General features: G+C 36.2%; 1 long non-coding RNA gene across 1 annotated transcript in view; it reads left to right on the forward strand.

Moving 5' to 3' along the window:
- The window catches only part of LOC118705955, a 190,861-nt gene extending 187,428 nt beyond the window's left edge, over positions 1 to 3,433 (forward strand). Inside the window, exons 4-6 of the long non-coding RNA XR_004983866.2 lie at positions 315 to 323; positions 2,818 to 2,821; positions 3,422 to 3,433. This is a non-coding gene — a long non-coding RNA (uncharacterized LOC118705955). The remainder of the gene's footprint in view (positions 1 to 314; positions 324 to 2,817; positions 2,822 to 3,421) is intronic.
- The last annotated feature ends 5,424 nt before the right edge of the window (positions 3,434 to 8,857 follow it).

Here is an 8,857-nt window from a genome sequence, read left to right on the forward strand (position 1 = left end):
ATGTTTTTAAAAAATTAAATAAAAAACTAAAAGATTTGCTTTTTAAACATTTTATTGTATATTTGAACTAGGGGCCAGTGCATGAATTCACGCACCTTGGAAGGAACTGTGGGCTCCAAGGCTACAGTGGCCATGGGGGCAAGTCTTGGCCCATTCCTTGCCCAGCCCCTCCCGCTTGGCCCCTGGTCCCCGCTGACTGTGCGGAGGGATTGGAGCCAGCAGCAGCTGTGGGTGTGAGTGGGCTGGTGTCTTCAGTGATGCAAGAGACGCTGCTGGCCCAGATCGTCCCTTAGGAGCAGGGGGAGGTGGAGAAGCCCTGAGGAGTGATAGGGGCCAGCAGCTACTGCTCAGACCCACTGATGGCACCAAGCGATCGGGGCTGGCACTGGTGCGAGTGCCAGTGGGACCACGGTATGTGGGAGCAAAGACTTTTTAGTAACCACCAAAAGCTCACCCAGTGACAGCTACTGGAGTCCTGCCTTGGTCTGGTGCCCCAGCTCACCTGCTCCATCATCCCACCATAGCTAATGTCCTCATGCACTCTGCTGCCTGTTGCCAACACCAGCCATGTTCCATGCACCCACCCCCTTGATGGTCAGCATGCTTCATAGTTACCGATTATTTGGTTGTTCTACCATTTGGTCTATTTGCATATTAGGATTTTATTTATATAGGTACTCTGTAGAGGAAGACATCTTCTGATGACTTCAAAATAAAGTTGCAAAGTGTACTCTCTCACTGTATAAGCAACCACTAAACATAGATGTGGGCTAGCAGGTAGTATTCTGATTTTGAGAAAATGCTAAAAAAGGTCAGGGCATTAAATGGTCATGATATAAAATTTAGAGGCACTGCAGAACGAAGTTGAGAGAGTTCTTATGGAATTGTTTCTATTTATTTCAGTCATGTCCAAGATAAGTTTCTTTCAATAGAATGAAAAGGATATAGCCAGTTTGGAAAGATGAACTTGAGGGAAAATGGGAGAGTTAGTAAGGAGATAAAAAAAATATATATATATATATATATATATTATATATACACACACACACACACACACACACACACACACACAACATTAGGGTCAGGTTAGAATATAATCCAGAGAATTATAGTGAACTCAGTACATACATTTCTGTTGTTTTCAGCAAAAAGCTGGATATTTATGCTGGTTAGATTATTTATGATTGTGGTGGTTTTGCATAGCATGTGTGATGAAAAGATATGATGGAAAGACACATCAGGTAAGGGCTTAATTATGAAGAAAATTAGACCAGAATAAAGCTTATACATATAAAATGGTGCAGTGATTTGGGAACTGGAGAGTAGTGAATTTTTGCTCTTTATATCACTTAAAACCATGGCAGATAGATATTCCTCCTGTGTTAAACGTCCTGGGTTCACTTCTTCAAGCCACTTAAAATATTTACATCAGTCAGCTTTGGGTGCATCACATGTACAAAAAAAAAAAAAAAAAAAAAAAAAAAAAAAAAAAAAGACCTTAAGTACAGAGAAGTAAATAATACAATTTAGTGAAAAAAAAAAAATGTTTCCATTTTTTAATTTATTGGGCATGTTAAGACTTTGCAAGGGTTGCTTGGCATTGATGTACTCCAACAAATTAGTCATTATACATCTTAATCTTTTCATTAATTTAAAAGATAAATGTAAAACCAAATAAAAGAAAATTAAAGAACACACAATATATACATATTAAATGCATAATGATTAACTCACGAGGCAAATATACATGCCATTTAATTGAATTAGTGATTCCTAATTCTCAATGTTTTAAATTTTTATTTTTCAGCTTTTGTAAATTTAGATTACATGCAGTTTATTGTCACTGTTAAGTTTTAAAGTAAAATATTTTCATTAGAGTCTCCATTTGATTTTTTATTATTATTTTAGAATTGGTTGTTAAGCATGAAGATAAATAATTTCATTGCTCATTTTAATAATTCTTTTTATTGTGTGAAACATATTGTATATTTGACCTGAATTAGTATTCGGTTACTGAGAGCATAGTTTTGCTTGCATTTGATTCACAAGTGTATGCAAGAGATGAATTGGTATTCTTAAGTGTGAAACTCCTTCTTAGCATAATTTATTTCTAAAATTTCAGACATCTCTTGGACTAATTTTGCAATTATATCACATTAGTACTAATTGAAAAACTCAGGTTTAGAGTTCTGTTGTTTTCAGATGAAGCATAATTTAAATTTCAAGAATTGCAGACTGTCATTGCTTCGTATGGTAAATTTAATTGCTAAAAATTTATGCTGATATGTCTTAAAGTGACTGGAACTTTATAATGAAAAACTTTCTCTGAAACTTCAAAGGAATAAACATGATCCTTAAGTAACAATTAAGAGCTTGGTTGTTGCAGGCATCTTCAAACTTTTTAAAGTGGGGGCCAGATCACGGTCCCTCAGAGAGCTGGAGGGCCAGACTATATGAACTACTAATTCCTACTGTAACACCTCGGCTGCGCTCACTGCCCAAAAAACCTGGTGGGCCGGATCAGACTCCTTTGCGGGCCGCATGTGGCCCGCGGGCCGTAGTTTGAAGACGCCTGTTTTAGAGATTGACTAGAACACATAAAGCAAGAATGGTATACATTTTGGCCTTTTCTCTCCAAGACACTCCAATATTAAGTCACACTTTAGATCTATGTACTAGAAATGTAGACAAGTAAAAAGGTACAGTAATTAAAACAAATACGCCAACCTATTTAGAAACATCTATAATAATAAAAGCATAATATTATTAGACAGGCCATGCTTCTGGATGAAGTCAGGGCTGCGAGGGAAGCCAGAGGGAAGTCCAGGTCCTAGGTGCCAGAAGGAAGCCAGCCACTGGGGGAACGAAGGCCTACTCTCTGCATGAATTTTGTGCATTGGGCCTCTAGTACTTATATAATTCACTGCAACCTCCTTTTATAGGGCACTTGTTTACTTCTTTCCTTCCCTAATTCTCATGCTTCTGTGAACAACTAAAATACCACTCTCAAAAATGTTTACTTCTTTTTTTAAAAAATATATTTTATTGATTTTTTTACAGAGAGGAAGGGAGAGAGATAGAGAGCCAGAAACATCGATGAGAGAGAAACATCCATCAGCTGCCCCCTGCACACACCCCACCGAGGATGCGCCCGCAACCAATGTACATGCCCTTGACCGGAATCGAACCTGGAACCCTTCAGTCCGCAGACAGACGCTCTACCACTGAGCCAAACCGGCTTTGGCAAAAAATGTTTACTTCTTACTAAAGAATCTGTTAGAGCAGAATCAATGCTGTATTTACAAATTAGATTGCCTTAGGGGGATATCTAGGGATTTGGCCATTTTTACATTCCACTTATAGCAGTTCATTCCAGGAGTAAATTAGGGCCAGGAGGCAGTCCTAACATCAGAAGTCATAGCCAAGATGACAGTCAGAGATACCTTTGAAAGCAACTCAATATGAAGGTGACAATGATAATAAATCTTCTAAAATAAAAATGATGGCCTTCTAAATCTTTTTCTTGTTGTTATTCTGCTGGAATTAATTTAGAAAGGTCATTTTTTTTTCTGTATTAAGGAATTCTTTAAACAGACTTTTAACTATAATTAAATATGATACATAGTATGTATTTTTCCAGAAATATTATCCACAGTAAGAGCAAACTTTTGTGATCATTTTGGCCATCATTTCCAAAAATCAGTGAAATATTGTATATTTATGTGGGGTATATGGTAAGGAAGGCTAAAAGTAATATTCTATTTAAATTATGTGTAACATAATTACTTTCCAAATCACACATGAATGACCCTATTAATCTAGATTAAAATACATTTACATAATAGAGTTTATTCCTAGAAAATAAAATAGCATGAAAACACTGCTTATAAACCATGCAAATATTAATATAAAATTATAATGAAAATGCTGCTTATAAACTATGCAAATATTAATATAAAATTATAATTAATGTGATGGAATTATCATTCTGTCATGTTATAATAAAACTATTATTAAAAATAAACATTATGGGATTGGTATATTTGATTGAAGTTTATTTAAAATTTTATTCCACCAGAGCTCTATAGATCCATCATATTTTAGATTACACACATTTTCATAAATGCCAGCATTAATAATTTTCCTTGATAAGATTATGCAACAATCTTTAACTTTTATAAGAATTAAAAATATTTGTTACAAATTACCAAATGTTTTAGGATTTGAATTAAAAAACAAAACTGATGCAATCTTTCCATTATTTTCTCTATTAATCCAAGAGAAAAATAAAATTTCTCAGAAATCCTTTGGCTAAGGCTATAGAGAAATAAACATTTAAAATCGTTATGTTACTGGTCAGTAAATTTTAAAAGTGTTCTCTGTTGGATTAAATGAACAACAGTTCTCTTGGAATATCATGTCTCTTCCCACATGATTTTATCTCACAGATGAAAGGAGATGGAGCAGCAGCCATATACTGAGATAGAAGCCCTTAATCCATATCTTTGTTTGCATAAAAGGACATATCAGTTCTCTATTAACTGTCAAAGCATTTTTATCTTCTAGTAAACAATGAAAACTATCACCTTCACAAATTCTGCACAGAAATTCTAGACCTCTAACACTGCAATGACAAGTTCTTATTTAAGTTAAAAGCCATGTTACTGAAATATTATTTGAAAGTGAGCTTAAATTTTATGTGCTTATAATTTTAGAATTGAAAACTGAAAGTTATGGTAATTAACTTTGTGACAATTAGTTGGATCAAGAATATTGGTTTTACAGTAGATGTGCTAAAATAAATATGGTTCACTGCTATATTTATGAGGTGCTGAAAAACTTGTTCTGTTCTAGTAAAAATCAGCTTTCTTCTGAGAACTTCTTTTGCCTGAGAATCATTTCTGATTATATTTGACTCTGTCTTTAGGATGTTAATCAAATATCTGGTTCACTTATAACCTTTATACATACATACATATATATATATATATATATATATCCTATATATCTCCATGAGTTTAAGTATTTCATATAATTATTTCCTTCTTTTGATGTTTGCAACATATTTATCTTATATATTTTAATGTATCCACTTTACAAATAATTATTAGATTGACATGGTTACTAGAAGTTTATTGATAACTGTAATATTGCTTCTAATATCAGAGACTTTTCATTCCTGGAAATTCAAAGTTATGCTCAAAAGGTACCTTGTAAGAGTAAAAGGAGACTGCTGAGGGGAGTCTAAATTTGACTCTCCCAGTCTCTGTTCCAAAAATTACTATGGGGATAGAAAAAAAAATTACTCTTCAATTAGCTTCACAAGAAGGCACTTTGGTTGTAATCAGACCACTGTATTTGGAGTTTGACTCTACCACTCAGTGGCTGTGAAATGATTGGCAACTTACCCAACATGTTTGTATCTTTTTTAATTCTATAAAATTAAAATAATAACAAGACCAAAACCTACCTCATAAGGTTTTTGTGAGGATTAAATGTTATAAATACACATGCACACTAAAAATGTGAACTAGTGCTTGGCAAGTGCTAAATATATGTTAGCTTTTAACATTTTTGGTTAAAAGATGTGTGAAGTAATTAAGGAACCATGTGCCATATATAAATTCCTGCTGAATTGAAGGTATTAAAATATATACAATTGATGTCCTAAGATAGAGAGGAATATTCTGGATGTGTTAAACGATAATTTAAATTTGGCCTAAATATAAAGTTGGACAAAACCAACTCTTTTCCTACCATTTCACATAAGCAAATCTATAACAGTCACACTATATACTAATTCATTTTAAAATTAGTAAAAAAATAGAATTTTAAATATTGTATTTATCTTAGAACTATACTCTTACTTCCTGTGTTTTTATAAATTACACGTATTTGTGAATTTTTAAGTGTCTAGATCAAGTCTGGTTATTACTTTTGTTTCTGTTTTCTTTGAATAAGAGGCAACACACTATAACATCACATAAAGTGTGCTATATAAAATAATATTTTTGTTATATTTCATGTGAAAACAGTTATTAAATCAGGTTTTGAGTTTATGATAATGCCTTTTTCTTCCAAAAGTTGATTGAAAAAATGTTATAATGGTTGCAGCATTAGCAACTATGAAAAGTCACGGTGACTGTTTATGGCCACATGATTTGGCTCTCAGCATGTTAATGAATCCGTAAAGAAATGCAAACCAATTTAAATATAATGTGCAAAGTACTTATCATAAAAACCAGTAGTGAAACTCCATGAAGTTTAATCCTCTTCTAATTTTATGTGTTTTATGTGTAATTTTTAAGAGACTTCGGGGAGGGGGGAAGAGAACCTTACTAAAATAAAGATAATGACTCACATTGAATAATTGCCTTTCCTCCAAATAAGCCATGGTAATTGAAAATTTTAACTTTAGGGGTTAAGTTTAAACATCTTTAAAAATGCTCCTTTTATTGTTGACTAACCCAATGAGCTCTGATTTGAAACAGCCATATATATAAAAGGCTAATATGCAAAGTGCCTCCTCAGGAGTTCGACCGGGAGAATGGGATTTCAATCACTCACTATGACATGTGCTGATCACTAGGAGTCAGTGCATAACATGGCAGGCTACTAGCAGCGGTGGGCAGGGCACTGAGGGAGTGAGGAAAGGAGGAGGGAGGCAGGGAGGCAGGGAACCTGGGAACCTGATTGGCCCTGATTGCTGGCCAGGCCTAGGGACCCTACCTGTGCACAAATTCCATACTCTGGGCCTCCAGTGTTTTTATATGCCTTTGGCAAATACTTTTGGGTGCCCTATGAGCATGTAGCCCCTGTTCAATCATTTGTACCCATAACTTGTCAGAATGAAGTGCAGGCTCAGACTGATCTCTCCGAGGCCATTCTCAGTGGACAAAGGTTATTAGCTATTTTTGTGTGTGGGTAGGATTTACACCTGCATCATCTCTAGTTGCTGTGGGAAGGCATTGCAATTCGAAATATAGGAAAGTAAAGCCAACATGGTCAGTCTCCATTTTCAGATCAAAATACCTCTTATTAAAGTTAAAAATGGGATAGGAGATGGAAGAGATGCCAGTTTATGGAAAGGTTATGGATGATATACACTCTGAAGCGCTGCTGCATTTGCTAAGGGATCTGCACTCCTCTCTGGAGGTTCCCCTTCATGAGCAAGCTGACAGCTGGCTCAGTTCTGCTTGGTCACATAGCTGCCCAGGAGCTCAGCTGTCTGTTTCTGGGGATGTGGTCAGCAAAAGGATTGATGAGATTTCAGTTAATAAAATTTCATGCGGGCCAGTAAGTTTGATTTTTTTTTTCAGCTCCTAGGCAAAATCTCGCCAAATCCATTTTACATAAATCTTGAGCTGTGAACTTCAAAATCTGCTACAGCTGCTTTCTCAGGCAAAGGTTTGCTAGTGGCAAGACCTTACAGATAGGGCATCCTTTGCTATTCATTTTTCAAATACTAGGAAACATATGAGAAGTAGGGTATGGCAAGGGGCAGGTGTAATGTGTATTTCCACTTAATAGACTTCATCACAAGCAAAACATATTAAGAAGGCTCAGTACAGGTCAAGCTACTTGAAGAGATGGTCATCTCCTTTTCTTATCTTAGGCCACGTGAGAGTCAACTAATCCTCTGGATATAACCATCCTCTTTTCACAGTGGAGTTTACAACCAAAGGCCAGGTGGTGGATAACTAAAAGAACAGCTAAAGCTGGTGCAAAGCACTGATAACTACTGAGGAGCTCATGGAGAAAACACATTTTTCCTTGAAGGTACATTATGCCCATGTCAAAGTAATCTCTCTCCAATTGGCAATCTCAGTATGGTCAATGTTTTAGGCTCTGTGCACAAACAGCTTAATTAAAACCCGGTGAAAATGTTCTCTCTTTTCCATTCCCAATAGTGAGCTTTTGTATTTAAAACAAGTAACTCATTCACTACTTTTCCCAGGTTTTCCTGAATATGACAGCCAGTATAGCCACAAGTCATTTCATCCTGTTTTCTGAGCTTAATTTTATCACTAATACCCACATCCAAAAATATTGTCTATTCAGGTGAAAAAAAATTAAAAGTAAGGCAAAATCATTAGTTCTCTATGTTCTTTCTGCCATTCATGTTGTTCAGTTTTGTTCATGGTACTTTCATTGAATCAATTTCTTTTTAGTCTCCTTTCTGTCATTTAAATTCCTAGTCAGGATGTAAGACTCAATTTCCTAAGAATCTGAATGGGTTTCTTTTTTATTTATATAACTTCACTGTAATTATTATATTTAATTAGAAGCCCAGTGCACAAAATTCATGCACGGGTAGGGAGGTGTCCCTCAGCCTGGCCTGCAACCTCTCCAATCTGGGACTCCTCAAGGGGTGTCCAACTGTTAGTTTAGGCCCACTTCCGCACCAGCAATCGAACATCCCTCTCACAACCTGGGACAGCTGGCTCCTAACCTCTCACCTGCTTGCCTGACTGATTGACCCCTAACTGCTCCCCTGCCAGCCTGATTGATTACTAACTGCTCCTCTGCCGGCCCAATCACCCCAACTGCCTTCCCCTGCTGGCCTGATTACCCACAACTGTCCTCCCCTGCCATGACCCACCCCCTCTGTACAAGCAGCAGAGATACCAGGACCAGCCTCCTCTGGGCCATGCAGAGCCTAGGGACCTCCAGGCTTCACCACATGAAGCAGCTGCCGGGCCCACCTCCTCTGTGCATGCAGCCATCTTGACAGCAATCTTGTGAATGAAGTGAGGGCGTGATGCCACCTAGGTTATTATTATAGATATGTATTGATTGTGATTCTATTCATTCATTTTGAGAGATTCCTGATTTTAGTAGAAGTGATTTTCAATTC

The sequence above is a fragment of the Pipistrellus kuhlii genome, unplaced genomic scaffold (genome assembly GCF_014108245.1).
Source record: "Pipistrellus kuhlii isolate mPipKuh1 unplaced genomic scaffold, mPipKuh1.p scaffold_m20_p_5, whole genome shotgun sequence".
Classification (NCBI taxonomy): domain Eukaryota; kingdom Metazoa; phylum Chordata; class Mammalia; order Chiroptera; family Vespertilionidae; genus Pipistrellus; species Pipistrellus kuhlii.